Below are 15,497 nucleotides of genomic sequence, written 5' to 3' on the forward strand. Positions count from 1 at the left end.
CCTGCCATATGAGTTCTGTTATACTCACAGACATCATTCAAACAGTTTTAGAAACTTCAGAGTGTTTTCTATCCAAATCTACTAATAATATGCATATCCTACCTTCTGAGTCTGAGTAGGAGGCAGTTTAATTTGGGTACGTTTTTCATCCGGCCGTGAAAATACTGCCCCCTATAGTGAAGAGGTTAAGACAAATTCTTATTTTCAATGACAGCCTAGGAACAGTGGGTTAACTGCCTTGTTCAGGGTCAGAATGACAGATTTTTACCTTGTCAGCTTGTGGATTCATTCTTGCAACCTTTCGGTTACTAGTCCAACGCTCTAACCACTAGGCTACCTGCCACCCACTAAGAAAAAGAAAATGCTAGAGAAAGATCTCGCTCAACGACTCAGAACATTAAGAATCCATATTTGTCTTGGTAACATGTATTTTGTAACATAAAGAAGGGAGAAGTCATCACCAAAGCGCGTTTTCACCCACTCTGAGCCCATCCTCCTATATCTCCTCCCACCAGCCTCCTCTGATACACTACCTACCTGAGTTTAGTGAATAAGATATCGGTGGGAGAAGATAAATCAACCGAATACAGGCATGGGTCTTGGTATGGGGAAAGGTGAGCAGTAGCCAAAGGATACCACACGAAAGGACAGGTCCTTATACACAGCATGACTCTAATATACTGTACTGTCTGAGTGGGATTCACACAGTAGGAGGGCAAAACAGACTAGCTGAATCACAAGGAGTTTTGTCGAGGGGTGCATGATGATGACAGTAACAGGACAAGAATAAAAGCCAGAACAGGAGTACAGTAGTTAGTATTCACGACTGCTCATGTCCTTGTAACCGCATCAAGGAATTCTGCGAGAGGGGGAGAGGGAAGGAGGGAGAAGAGAGAGAGAAGAGAGAGACAGAGAGAGAGCGACAGAGAGGGGGAAAGAGGGAGGAGCCAGGAAAGCAGCAGCGAGGTAAAAAAGTGGATGCTCATTTCTTCATTTCTTCATGTGTGAACTGGGGACTGCTGCCTGACCCACATCCACAGACCAATCACTGCTTTGACATACATGCATGCTGCCATGCAGAAGCCTTCATATGGCAGAAACGTATTCATACATTGAGAATTCTTATTTCATCTTATTTACATTTACGTCATTTAGCAGACAGCTCTTATCCAGAGCGACTTACAAATCTTATGATGCAGATGAGGATCATCTGATACAAAAATGTTAATCAGGGGATTTACTGGGATGAGATTGTCATTATAAATTGTGTCCCCACGGAGAACTGAAGCTGTGTGCCGAAATGTATTATTATATAAACTGTAATATATGCCAAGACCATGTTGTGTTGTTACAGGTAGCCTAGTAGTTAGAGTGTTGGACTAGCAACCACAAGGTTGCAAGATCAAATCCCTGAGCTGACAAGGTAAAAAAAAATTCAAAAAAATATCTTGTTCTGCCCCTGAACAAGGCAGTTAACCCCACTGTTCCTAGGAAGTCATTGTAAACAAGAGTTTGTTCTTCACTGACTTGCCTAGTAAAATAAGACATGGCTTGGCCACCAGGGGGCAGTGTTGTTCCAGTGATGAGTTTTGGGTCTGTCTCAATAGTCTAGTGGTCACCTCTCCTTTGTTCGCTCTGACCACAACCTTTAGGAACCTGATTTCACCTGTCTAGTTGTTTCACATCAATGTAGAAGAATTTAAGGAGACACAAGGACAGCTGAAAACTGGGAGGATGGCTCATAACAATGACCGGAACGGAACTAATGGAATGGCATTAAACCGTGTATTTGATACCATCCCACCTATTCCGCTCCAGCCATTACCACGAGCCCGTCCTCCCCCAATTACGGTGCCACCAACCTCCTGTGCAGTGGCTAAAGCGTCAACTCTTCAGTGGAGCTGTTTAGTTAAGAGGAGGAACTGGAGGTTCTGTGGTATAGCAGAGTATAGGAGGTCATTTACAGCAGGACTGGAGGTGTGGTACAGAGAGTAACCAGTCTCAAGTCAGAATTAGACAGAAATTCATCAGTGGAGCTTGGTGGCGCAAACTCAACCAATTTTTTTTAGATGCATGCCAACAAAGCCACTACACAACACTAAACAATACATTAATTGCACTAGAATGGTAACAAACGGTGCCCACAAACTGTTAGGGCCTACATAAAGCTGTCCTGAGAGGAGAGCTTTCCTTTCAGCACAATCCTTACCACCGCTACACCTGGCTATCAGCAGAGCCTTGTCTGGCAGCGAAACAGTTTATTCTGCCATTTTAAGAAACACAGCTGATGTGGCAGACTTGCTTAATTAAATAAATATGGTTTCTACTAACTCCTTGTGGATTTGTGTAACTCGATTAACAACTGCTATCTCCTTCAAAAATTATGAATGCTGACATGAGTTTTGGCTTCATTTGACTTTATTACATTTATGTAAATTCATAATGTATGTTTTTATATTATTAACTAAGCATAAGCACTCGCAAGCAAACAAACTGCGACGAGGTAGGCCTTTGTTCAGCACTTTCAAAATAGACACCGATAGATATTCAGATGTTAGTTCAGATAAATTGAGCAAGATGTTCAGGCCTTAACTTTACTCTTCTTTAAGTCGCCACAGAGTGAGAGAGAGACAGTTAGCCTACCAGTATTTTATTAGGTCTATGTGGTCTAAAAAGAAAATACAATCACAAGGATTCACTTATAGACAATATACCGACGCACAGACAGTGCATTGAGCAAACAAAACAACCCTTGCAACATGAACTGGAGTTACATAGATCTATTGGCAAACATGAGCTAATTAGCACAAAACTATGAAATAATACATATGGAATCATGTAGTACCCCAAAAACGTGTTAAACAAATCAAAATATATTTTCCATTTGAGATTCTTCAAAGTAGCCACCCTTTGCCTTGATGACAGCTTTGCACACTCTTGGCATTCTCTCAACCAGTTTCACCTGGATTTCTTTTCCAACAGTCTTGAAGGAGTTCCCACATATGCTGAGCACTTGATGGCTGTTTTTCCTTCACTCTTTGGTCCAACTCATCCCAAACCATCTCAATTGGGTTGAGGTCGTGTGATTGTGGAGGCCAGGTCATCTGATGCAGCACTCCGTAACTCTCCTTGGTCAAATAGCCCTTACACAACCTGGCGGTGTTGTGGCTACCATGGCTACCACTGCACAATGCTGTGGTAGCCATGCTAGTTAAGTGTGCCTTGAATTCTAAATAAATCCCAGTGTCACCAGCAAAGCACCCCCATACCATCACACCTCCTCCTCCATGTTGGGTCATTGTCCTGTTGAAAAAAAATGACAGTCCCAGTAAGCGCAAACCAGGATGGCGTATCACTGCACAATGCTGTGGTAGCCATGCTAGTTAAGTGTGCCTTGAATTCTAAATAAATCCCAGTGTCACCAGCAAAGCACCCCCATACCATCACACCTCCTCCTCCATGCTTCACGGGGGGAACCATACATGCGGAGGTGATCCGTTCACCTACTCTTCATCTTACATAGGCACGGTGGTTGGGACCAAAAATCTAAAATTTGGACTCATCAGACCAAAGGACAGATTTCCACCGGTCTAATGTCCATTGCTCGTGTTTCTTGGCCCAAGCAAGTCTCTTCTTACTATTGGGCTATCTTCTGTATACCACCCCTACCTTATCAAAACACAATTGATTGGTTCAAACTCATTAAGAAGAAAAGAAATTCCACAAATTAATGTCTAACAAGGCACATCTGTTAACGCCAGTATTCTGCAAAGCTGTCATCAAGGCAGGGTGGCTACCTTGAAGAAATTCAAAAATAAAATATATTTTGATTTGTTTAACACTTTTTTGGTTACTACATGATTCCATATGTGTTATTTCATAGTTTTGATGTCTTCACTATTATTCTACAATGTAGAAAATTGTAAAAAATAAAGAACAACCTTTGAAAAAGTAGGTGTGTCAACTTTTGACTGGTACTGTATATACTTTTTTTGCTAAACAGTTCAAAACAAGTGGGAGTTAAGGTGTAGACATTAACTCCAAATTTTGAAGCTTAGGGTTAAGTTTGGCATGAACTCCAAATTCTTAAGTTAAGGCGTTAACTCAGAATGGTTAAGGTTTGGGTTAGGCTTAAGACAAAAATATCAAAACAACTCTATCGCTGGATTCAATATTGCAACCTTTGGAATCAAAAGCAGATGCTTATGCACATCCAGCATCCCCGTCAACAACGCCCTAGCAAAACAGAAACCTACTTGAAGGTAACAGCGCTCACTGTTGCCCCTAGTGTCCTGTTTCCACATCATTTCCCAACGTCCTCAGACATGGATGGACGTCAAATACTGATTTGTATCATGGGTGACCTGCCTGACAGAGGTAGAGAGAGGTAGAGAGAGAGGTAGAGAGAGGTAGAGAGAGGTAGAGAGAGAGGTAGAGAGGTAGAGAGTCGTAGAGAGAGTGGTAGAGAGGTAGAGAAAGAGAGGTAGAGAGTGGTAGAGAAAGCGGTAGAGAGGTAGAGAGAGAGGTAGTGAGAGGTCATGTATCTGATACAGCAGGTCACCTGACATGCTCTGTTAATCACTCCCTTGGTTATATTGATTGGAGCCGCTCTACATAGGGAACAATTAGCAACCTAGCCAAATGAAAGACACACAGCAGCTCAATTTAGGAAAAGCCAGAACCATATAGATTAACTCAGTCTGGCAAGTTTAGTTGAAGATTTAGATTGTGTTTTGTGGGTTTTAGAAGCTTCGAGAATGTTCTAATAAGGCAACTTAGAAAGTAGAGAGAGAGAAATATCTGACCGGTCTGCTCTCCATCCCTCTCGTTCTCCATTTCCTGTCCTCTCTTTCATTCACGAGCTGTAGCTCAAATTTGGTCACTCTGTCTCAGGGAAGTTACTACCATCTTGACCAAATGCTCACAAATTCCTCACTTACGGTGTCTGAAAATCCTACAGAATAACAGATTTCATCCACAACCCTTGTTCACCAGTTAGGTTTTTTTTACTTTATGGGTTGGTTATGTATGCTTCTTCTAACCCATCTCTTTCTACTACATATAATAATACAATGAAATGATATCTTTACAATAATATCATTTATAAGTCCAAAAATGGATGTAGCAACTACAGATTGCCCCTTTAAGTCTATCAAAAGTGTGAGTTTGAGCATGTATCCATTAGGCCTATGGATTTATTTTTCTTATCAGCATAAATTAGAGTGAACAATAAAAGCCTCACTTTTATTCCATAGGTTGGGATCTGCACTATGCAGCTGTTGCAAGAGTGCATTTTTCACTGTCTGTCCACTGGTTTCAAAAACAATGATTGATAGGCATTGTTATTAACTTCTTGAATTCAACCATTTTTGGGTTCAAATACACATTTAGATTTGTGAACCGCCATCCACAACAACCACAATCCGCAAGGTGCAAATGGCTAAATGAGAGAGCATCAGTGTGATTCACATCAATGCACTATGTAGATATCAATAATAAGTGATATCCATATCACCGTAGACTACACCACTGCTGTCATCCTTACCTCCAAGCGTTTATTCATGTTGGATAATCTTTGGATGCCGACAGCAGTCGAACCATTAGAAGACATAGCTTGGACTGTAGCCTACAAAAGCCTATTCCTGCTCTTTTTCCACGATCCATCAAACACATTTGGTGTGCCATCATAGTGGTCTCTGACTTGTGGTCAGAGTCGCTCAGGTAGAACAAACTTAAACTTATGCTGATTTGAATGTCTTTGAGAAAACAGAGAAGTGTCAAAGATTTTTTTTTGCAAACATCCTTAGTAATCATCTAGTTTTTCAAAAGTATGTAATCCGATTACAATATTTGTGATGGTAACGTAACGGATTACAGTTAGCGTTTTTTGTATTCCGATACCTGCCACCAGTTGGGGAACCCTACTCTAGTGGATATAACTGAGAATTGTCTGTCTATTGCTCTGAAATACAGTATAAACTTATACATATAATACTGTACTCTTAAGTATAATTATATGAGTATAAATATACTTAAATTTAAACAGAATTTAGAACAAATACCTCTTTGCCTGGCTTTTAAACTGTGTGAAGTGAAACAACCATTAGTAATATCAGTGTGGAGGATGATGATGCCGGGGGATGGATCCAGTCCATGGAGGGAAACTAGAAGACACAAACAAGTAGTAATTTTATTACTGTGAATATATCAAGAGCTGTGTGGTCTTTGCAAGTTAACGTTTCCAAAAGCTAACCAAACAAAATCATGACTTTTATGATACGTGTTTGAGCCGTCATGTGCATTAGTAGCACAATTTAACTTATTGACATTTGTTTTTACTTGCACTTGTATGTTGACTTCTCCATATAAAATGTTGGTTTTAAGTTTTGGCTGATATTTCTTAGCGGATGCATCATGAATTGAATTATGGGGCGTTTCAGGCCCGGAGGGAACATAATTGTACACTCGCAAATTCGATTAAAAACAAAGGCTGAGGGGCTTATGTTGCCAACTTCCCTTGCTTGACTAATCATTTGGACCAGCGATAAAGATGGCCGCGGGGATTCCCCCAAGGCGAGAGTAAATTGAGGAGGATGTCTTTTATGCGTTTGAAACGCAGCCTTTGGCTGTATCCAAAACACTTAAAACACACACACTATCCCCTCTACCCTCAAATTAAGTGGACACTTCTGATGACGTCTGACGAGTATACACTTGCAGGACGAGGGAGGAAGGAATGATTTTTAAATGGACCGCCCTTGTCCTGAAATTCGTCACTCATTCATCCCGCGATGATTGTGTTTTCAGCCACCGGTAGCTTGTGGGTGCTATATATGTGCTACAATCAATTATTATTACATGTCTACTTATATTAACTATATAATTACTAATATACACCTACTGTATGATAGCTAGCAAATTAATTAACTTCTCAAGGAAAATGTTTATTTCTACAATTTCCAAAAGCTAACCAAACAAAAACATAATTACTTTTATGAGACGTATTTGTGCATTAGTAGCCAAATTTCTAACTTATTTTGTCACGACTGTGACGGATGGTGGCGCCCCTCCTCGGCCGGGCGGGGCTCGGCGGTCGTCGTCGCCGAACTACTAGCTGCCATCGATCCCTGTTTTGTTTCACTTTCGTTTGGTTAGGTCTAGGTAGGCACGCACCTGTTTTGGGTTAGTCATTAGAAAGGGGGGGTTATTTAGGTTAGCGTAGGATGTATGGTTTTTGTACGTGATTGTGTTTCTCTGTTTGCTTTGCTTGGTGACACTCTGATTTTGTATTTTGCAGTAGTGCGTGTGTTTGCACCAACAGTGTTTTGTCCCCTGTGTTTGGGGCACCTTGTTTTGTTGTGCGCTTTGATCGCTGTTTTGGGAAGGCTTGTGTTTTTGCCGTTGTGCTTATTAAAGCCACTACCCTGTATCGCAGCTTCCTGCATTTGATTCCTCACCCACTACACCCAAGCTTGACAGAAATCACGTACCCTAACGTAATGGAGTCAGCAGGAGCTTCAGCGCCAGCCATGTCCATGGAGGAAACCGTGGACCAACACTCTACCCTGCTCCACCGGCTGGGTAACGCCATGGATCAGGTGTTGGCGCGCCTGGAGAGCTGGGACCGACGCGCTCTCGGCCCCCCGAACGCGGCAGTCCAACAGCCTGCGCCCCCCCCAGCACCCACAGCTCCCAGTACCAGTGGGGTGAAGCTCGCCCCCCCCAGGGAGTACGATGGAACGGCCGCTGGGTGTAAGGGCTTCTTACTCCAGTTGGAGTTATACCTGGCGACCGTTCGTCCCCCTCCCTCGGGGGAGGAGAGCGTCAGCGTCCTCGTCTCCTGTCTCACGGGTAAGGCCCTGGAATGGGCAAACGCCGTGTGGGACAGTCCGGACTCAGCCAGGGACAACTACCCAGAGTTCACCCGCCGCTTTCGGGCAGTATTCGATCATCCCCCGGAGGGGAGAGCGGCGGGTGAGCGGCTGTTTCACCTGAGGCAGGAGACGAGGAGCGCGCAGGATTTCGCTCTCGAGTTCCGGACCCTGGCCGTGGGAGCAGGGTGGAATGAGAGGGCCCTTATAGACCACTACCGTTGTAGTTTGAGGGAGGACGTCCGCCGGGAATTAGCCTGTCGGGACACGACTCACACACTGGACCAACTGGTGGATCTGTCCATCCGACTGGACAATCTGCTGGCCGCCCGCGGACGTCCGACCCGGGCCCTGCTCATTCCACCCTCCAACCCTCCTGCTCCCACGCCTATGGAGATAGGGGGGGCAGCAGCCAGGAAGACTGGAGGGGGGGGGGTCGCTCCTGCACCTCATGTGGTCGCAGAGGGCACACTGTGGACCGGTGCTGGGGAGACTCCCCTAGGAGTCCAGACGGCAGGCAGAGCGCTCCTTTGACACCTCAGGTGAGTCAGCACCAGCCTCACCCAGAGCCCCCTGTACGTCACATGTATGTGTCAGTGTCTTTCCCTTGTTTCTCCCCTCACTCCCGGTTTAAGGCGCTAGTCGATTCAGGAGCAGCAGGGAGTTTTATGGACCGTGGGGTTGCGGCTAAGTTAGGGATTCCCCTGGTCCAGTTGGACCAACCCTTCCCCATACACGCCCTAGACAGTCGACCACTAGGGTCGGGGCTGGTCAGGGAGGTCACTGTACCTCTGGTCATGGTAATGCGGGGGGTCATGAGGAGCGGATTAGTCTTTTCCTCATCGATTCCCCAGCGTTTCCAGTGGTTCTAGGGATTCCCTGGCTAGCCACTCACAACCCTAAGATTTCGTGGGGACAGAGGGCTCTTAAGGGGTGGTCAAATGAGTGCTCGGGCAGGTGCATAGGAGTTTCCATTGGTGCAACTATGGTGGAGAGTCCAGACCAAGTCTCCACCGTGCACATTCCCTCAGAATATGCCGATTTGGCTATTGCCTTCAGTAAAACGAAGGCGACCCAATTACCACCTCATCGACGAGGAGACTGTGCGATAAACCTCCAGGTGGGCGCTGCCCTTCCTCGTAGTCACGTTTATCCCCTGTCTCAGGAGGAGACAGCGGCTATGGAGACATACGTCACTGAATCCTTGAGGCAGGGATACATTCGGCCATCTCACTCACCCGTCTCCTCGAGCTTCTTTTTCGTGAAGAAGAAGGAGGGAGGTCTGCGCCCGTGCATTGACTATAGAGGTCTAAATGCCATCACAGTGGGTTTCAGTTACCCACTACCTCTCATCGCCTCGGCGATGGAGTCATTTCACGGGGCGCGCTTCTTCACGAAATTGGATCTCAGGAGCGCATATAATCTGGTGCGTATCCGAGGAGGGGACGAGTGGAAAACTGCATTTAGTACCACATCTGGCCATTATGAGTACCTCGTCATGCCGTATGGGTTAAAGAATGCTCCCGCAGTCTTTCAATCCTTTGTGGACGAGATTCTCCGGGACCTGCTCGGTCAGGGTGTAGTGGTGTACATCGATGACATTCTGGTCTACTCCGCTACACGAGCCGAGCATGTGTCTCTGGTGCGTAAAGTGCTTGGGCGACTGGTGGAGCATGACCCATACGTCAAGGCTGAGAAATGTGAGTTTTCCAAACCAGCCGTCTCTTTCTTGGGGTATCGCATTTCCTCATCAGGGGTAGTGATGGAATGTGATTGCGTCTCAGCCGTGCGTAATTGGCCGACTCCCACCACGGTGAAGGAGGTGCAGCGGTTTTTGGGATTTGCCAATTACTACCGGAGGTTTATCCGGGGCTTTGGGCAGGTGGCGGCTCCCATTACCTCACTGTTGAAGGGGGGCCCGGTGCGGTTGCAGTGGTCCGCGGAGGCGGACAGGGCCTTTAGTCGTCTGAAGGTTTTGTTCACCGACGCCCCGGTGCTGGCGCACCCGGACCCCTCTTTGCCCTTCATAGTGGAGGTGGACGCGTCCAAGGCTGGGGTAGGAGCCGTGCTGTCCCAGCGCTCGGGCGCCCCCCCCAAGCTCCGCCCCTGCGCCTTCTTCTCTAGGAAGTTGAGTCCGGCGGAGCGTAACTATGATGTGGGGGACAGGGAGCTGTTGGCTGTGGTCAGAGCCCTGAAGGTGTGGAGACATTGGCTTGAGGGGGCGCGCCACCCTTTTCTCATCTGGACTGACCACCGCAATCTGGAGTACATCCGGGCGGCGAGGAGACTGAACCCGCGTCAAGCCAGGTGGGCGATGTTCTTTACGAGATTTCGGTTTAACATCTCGTATATCCCAGGTTCCCGGAACACTAAGGCCGACGCACTGTCTCGTCTCCATGACGCCGAGGAACGGTCCACCGAGCCCACGCCCATCCTTCCAGCCTCCTGCCTGGTGGCACCGGGGTCTGGGAGGTGGACGCGGACATCGAGCGGGCGTTACGGACGGAGCCTACTCCTCCACAGTGTCCAGTGGGTCGTAAGTACGTTCCGCTCGGTGTTCGCAATCGGCTGATTCGGTGGGCTCACACGCTTCCCTCCTCGGGTCACCCAGGGGTTGAGCGGACAGTGCGTGGTCTTAGTGGGAGATACTGGTGGCCCACCTCGGTGAAGGACGTGGGGCACTATGTCTCCTCCTGTTCGGTGTGCGCTCAGTGTAAGGCTCCCAGGCACCTGCCTAGAGGGAAATTACAACCCCTCCCGGTTCCACAACGACCATGGTCCCACCTGGCGGTGGATTTCTTGACCGATCTCCCGCCGTCTCAGGGCAACACTACGATCCTGGTCGTTGTGGACCGGTTTTCTAAGTCCTGCCGTCTGATTCCGTTACCCGGTCTTCCTACGGCCCTGCAGACCGCGGAAGCCTTATTCACCCACGTCTTCTGGCACTACGGGGTGCCCGAGGATATCGTCTCAGATCGAGGCCCCCAGTTCACGTCCCGAGTGTGGCGGGCGTTTATGGAGCGGCTGGGGGTTTCGGTCAGTCTGACCTCGGGGTTTCACCCCGAAAGTAATGGGCAGGTGGAAAGGGTAAACCAGGAGGTGGGCAGGTTCCTGCGGTCCTATTGCCAGGACCGGCCAGGGGAGTGGGCAAGGTTCGTGCCATGGGCCGAAATGGCTCAGAACTCTTTGCGCCACTCCTCCACCAACATGTCACCATTCCAATGTGTGTTGGGTTATCAGCCGGTCCTGGGGCCATGGCATCAGAGCCAGACGGAGGCCCCTGCGGTGGAGGAATGGGTGCAGCGCTCAAGGGAGACCTGGAACGCTGTGCAGGAATCCCTGGAACGAGCCAGGGAGCGACAGAAAGCGAGCGCTGACCGGCACCGCAGCGAGGCCCCCGTGTTCACCCCAGGGGAGAGAGTCTGGCTCTCGACCCGGAACCTGCCCCTCCGCCTGCCCTGCCGGAAGCTGGGTCCGCGGTTTGTGGGGCCATTTAAAGTCCTGAGGAGAACAAACGAGGTGTGTTACAGATTACAACTTCCTTCTTATTATCGTATTAACCCCTCGTTTCATGTGTCTCTCCTCAGGCCGGTGGTAGCTGGTCCGCTGCAGGAAAATGAGGTACGGGAGGTCCCTCCACCCCCCCTGGACATCGGGGGGGGCCCCGGCGTACACAGTCCGATCCATCTTGGACTCCAGACGCCGGGCGAGGGGCCTGCAGTACCTCGTGGACTGGGAGGGGTACGGCCCGGAGGAGAGGTGCTGGGTACCGGTGGAGGACATACTGGACCCAGCGCTCACCCGGGAGTTCCACAGCCTCCATCCGGATCGCCCTGCGCCTCGCCCTCCGGGGCGTCCTCGAGGTCGGCGACGGCGCGCTGCGGGAGCCGCGCGTCAGAGGGGGAGTACTGTCACGACTGTGACGGATGGTGGCGCCCCTCCTCGGCCGGGCGGGGCTCGGCGGTCGTCGTCGCCGAACTACTAGCTGCCATCGATCCCTGTTTTGTTTCACTTTCGTTTGGTTAGGTCTAGGTAGGCACGCACCTGTTTTGGGTTAGTCATTAGAAAGGGGGGGTTATTTAGGTTAGCGTAGGATGTATGGTTTTTGTACGTGATTGTGTTTCTCTGTTTGCTTTGCTTGGTGACACTCTGATTTTGTATTTTGCAGTAGTGCGTGTGTTTGCACCAACAGTGTTTTGTCCCCTGTGTTTGGGGCACCTTGTTTTGTTGTGCGCTTTGATCGCTGTTTTGGGAAGGCTTGTGTTTTTGCCGTTGTGCTTATTAAAGCCACTACCCTGTATCGCAGCTTCCTGCATTTGATTCCTCACCCACTACACCCAAGCTTGACATATTTACATTTGTTTTTACTTACACTTGTATGTTGACTCCATATTGACGTTGAGGTTTTAAGTTTTGGCTGACTTTTCTTAGCGGATGTTATTGATGGGTCGTTCGCGAATGAGTCAGCTCTAATAGGCTAACCACACCGCTCGTGCAAGTTGCAAAATAAATGTAGAAATCTATGCTATTCAATTATTGCACCCACACTTCTCGCGAGCGTCTGCGTTGCCAAGGGCTAAAATAGAACTCCTTTCTATTTCTGACGCAGATCGCGCTGCAAGTCCTGCCTCTCTCATCTCCTCATTGGTTTATAGAAGCAGGTACCCACGTGTCATCTCCTCATTGGTGATTGAAAGACGAACTGTGTGGCCGGTCGGTGTAGTAATACTATGAAAGTTAAGATGCCAATCACCATATAAGTTCAAAGATGAAAAAGCCTGGAAGGAGGAAAGATGACTAGAAACGATTCGGTTGACCGTTTTATATGTGGATTAATTGTCGGAGTAGAGGACCTTGTGCATTTCAGGTGAAATAACAACTCAATGGTTTATATCCCAGGACAAATTAGCTAGCAAGTGCAAGCTAACTAGCTAAATTGCCATGAATGTTTAATGCTTTTCGAACTGTTCCCAAATTAATGCAATTGGTTCAGTTTGTTTTGATATTTTAACCTGCGTGTCATGATCACGTTTGGTGTAGGGGGACAAAATAAATGTATGCACGATGGCGCAAGTGCACAGCCGGTTTGGATTCCGTGTAAGAGCCGGCTCTTGTAGGTGAACGTTGGGAGCCTGCTCGCATATCAGAAGAGCCGAATCTATTTATAAAAATGTGAAAAATTAAGATATGAATAATCAAAATATTTAAATGAATAGAATTAACTAATTCAAAGAACAAAAAAAGAAAGAAATAATATAGGCTTAAATGCTCAAGCGCACACATTCGTTCTGACTGTCTGCTCAGACTAACAGCCTCACCTGTTGTTCCTGTCAATCAGACACACAGCGTCAACCAATGAACCAAAGATGCGTGAGGGAGGGCCGAGCCAACTCACTCACAGTCACACACTTAGCAGCCGAAGAGAGAGAGGAGGGACAGCTGTGAAAACAACAGCTGGAAATGAGTTGGAAGCACAGTAGCATTTGGATGCATTTTAATAATGTAGACTATGTTAGAGCACAGTGTAGCATTTTCCAAAACAACATCTCATTTAACCTGTAGGGCTAGGGGGCAGTATTTGCACGGCCGGATAAAAAACGTACCCGATTTAAACTGTTTAGTACTCTTGCCCAGAAATGAGAATATGCATATAATTAGTAGATTTGGATAGAAAACATTCTAAAGTTTCTAAAACTGTTTGAATGGTGTCTGTGAGTATAACAGAACTCATATGGCAGGCCAAAACCTGAGAAGATTCCATACAGGAATTTCTTGTCCTTCTGTAGCATCTCTATCAAAAATACTGCTGTAACGTGACATTTTCTAAGGCTTCCATTGGCTCTCAGAAGGCGCCAGAAAGTGGAATGACGTGTCTCCTGTCTCTGGACGAAGAACAGCAGGAGATTTTGTGAGTGGTTAGGCTGGGAACAGTGACACTGGAGATGTGCGTTCATGAGAATTCTAAATTTTTTTTCTTTCAGCCTTTGAATGAATCCAATGTTGCCCGGTTGGAATATTATTGCTATTTTACGCGAAAAATAGCATAAAAATTGACTTTAAACAGCGTTTGACATGCTTCGAAGTACGGTAATGGAATATTTAGAATTTTTTTGTCACGAAATGCGCTCGTGCATCACCCTTCGGATATAGACCTGAACGCGCGAACAAAAAGGAGCTATTTGAATATAACTATGGATTATTTGGAACCAAAACAACATTTGTTGTTGAAGTAGAAGTCCTGGGAGTGCATTCTGACGAAGAACAGCAAAGGTAATCCAATTTTTCTAATAGTAATTCTGAGTTTAGTGAGCGCCAAACTTGGTGGGTGTCAAATTAGCTAGCCGTGATGGCCGAGCTATGTACGAGCTATGTACTCAGAATATTGCAAAATGTGCTTTCGCCGAAAAGCTATTTTAAAATCTGACACCTCGATTGCATAAAGGAGGTCTGTATCTATTATTCTTAAAATAATTGTTATGTATTTTGTGAACGTTAATCGTGAGTAATTAAGTAAATTCACCGGAAGTTTGCGGTGGGTATGCTAGCTCTGAACATCACATGCTAATGTAAAAAGCTGTTTTTTGATATAAATATGAACTTGATTGAACAAAACATGCATGTATTGTATAACATAATGTCCTAGGAGTGTCATCTGATGAAGATCATCAAAGGTTAGTGCTACATTTAGCTGTGGTTTTGGTTTTTGTGACATATATGCTTGCTTTGAAAATGGCTGTGCGATTATTTTTGGCAGGGTACTCTCGTGACATAATCTAATGTTTTGCTTTTGCTGTAAAGCCTTTTTGAAATCGGACAGTGTGGTTAGATTAACGAGAGTCTTGTCTTTAAAATGCTGTAAAATAGTAAAAACGAAGGCTGAGGGGCTTACGTTGTAAACTTCCCTTGCTTGGCTCATAATTTGGACCGACGACAAATATGTCGGCGGGTATTCCCCCTTGGGCCAAGGGCTGTCTACTTTGAGTTTGAAACGCAGCCTTTGTATCAAAGACCCTGGTAATAATGACCAACCGTCCTGCCTGCGGACTGTTTATGTGCAACCCAATACAATTGAAAGCAACGCTTGTGTATGTAAATACACCCGCGTTGCTAAAAGCAGCTAGAGTAAAACAAACTCGTCTTGGGTTCTGATGGAGTACAATAGTTGAACTAAGCTCACCAGGCATTTATTACATTCTTCAAGAATCAGTAATATGTCTTATTCATTTATAAGTCAAAACATGGATGTAAAACCTGCAGACTTCCCCACTACGGTTTGGAGAAGTTGATACTAGGCCATCTATGTCACGGTTGTCGTAGGAATGAGCGGACTCCACCCCAAATGTGCGGACTCCGACCGCACCTACACATAAACAACAAACCCCCCCCCCCAAAAAAAAACTAAAGGGAGGGTAGGGTGGGTAACTACTGTCTATGGCGGCTCTGGTGCAGTACACACAACCTTCTTATCCTGCGGATCCTCCAACAGAGGAGGCGGCTCTGGTTCAGGGCGTAACCCCCGCTCCACCCGCTGATCCCTCTGCTTCTGTGCCACCGGACCGTGGATCATCGCCAGAGGTTCTGGGCTGAAGGCCGCCACCGGAGGCTCTGGGCTGCAGGCCGCCGCCG

Source organism: Salmo trutta, chromosome 2 (genome assembly GCF_901001165.1).
Source record: "Salmo trutta chromosome 2, fSalTru1.1, whole genome shotgun sequence".
Lineage (NCBI taxonomy): Eukaryota > Metazoa > Chordata > Actinopteri > Salmoniformes > Salmonidae > Salmo > Salmo trutta.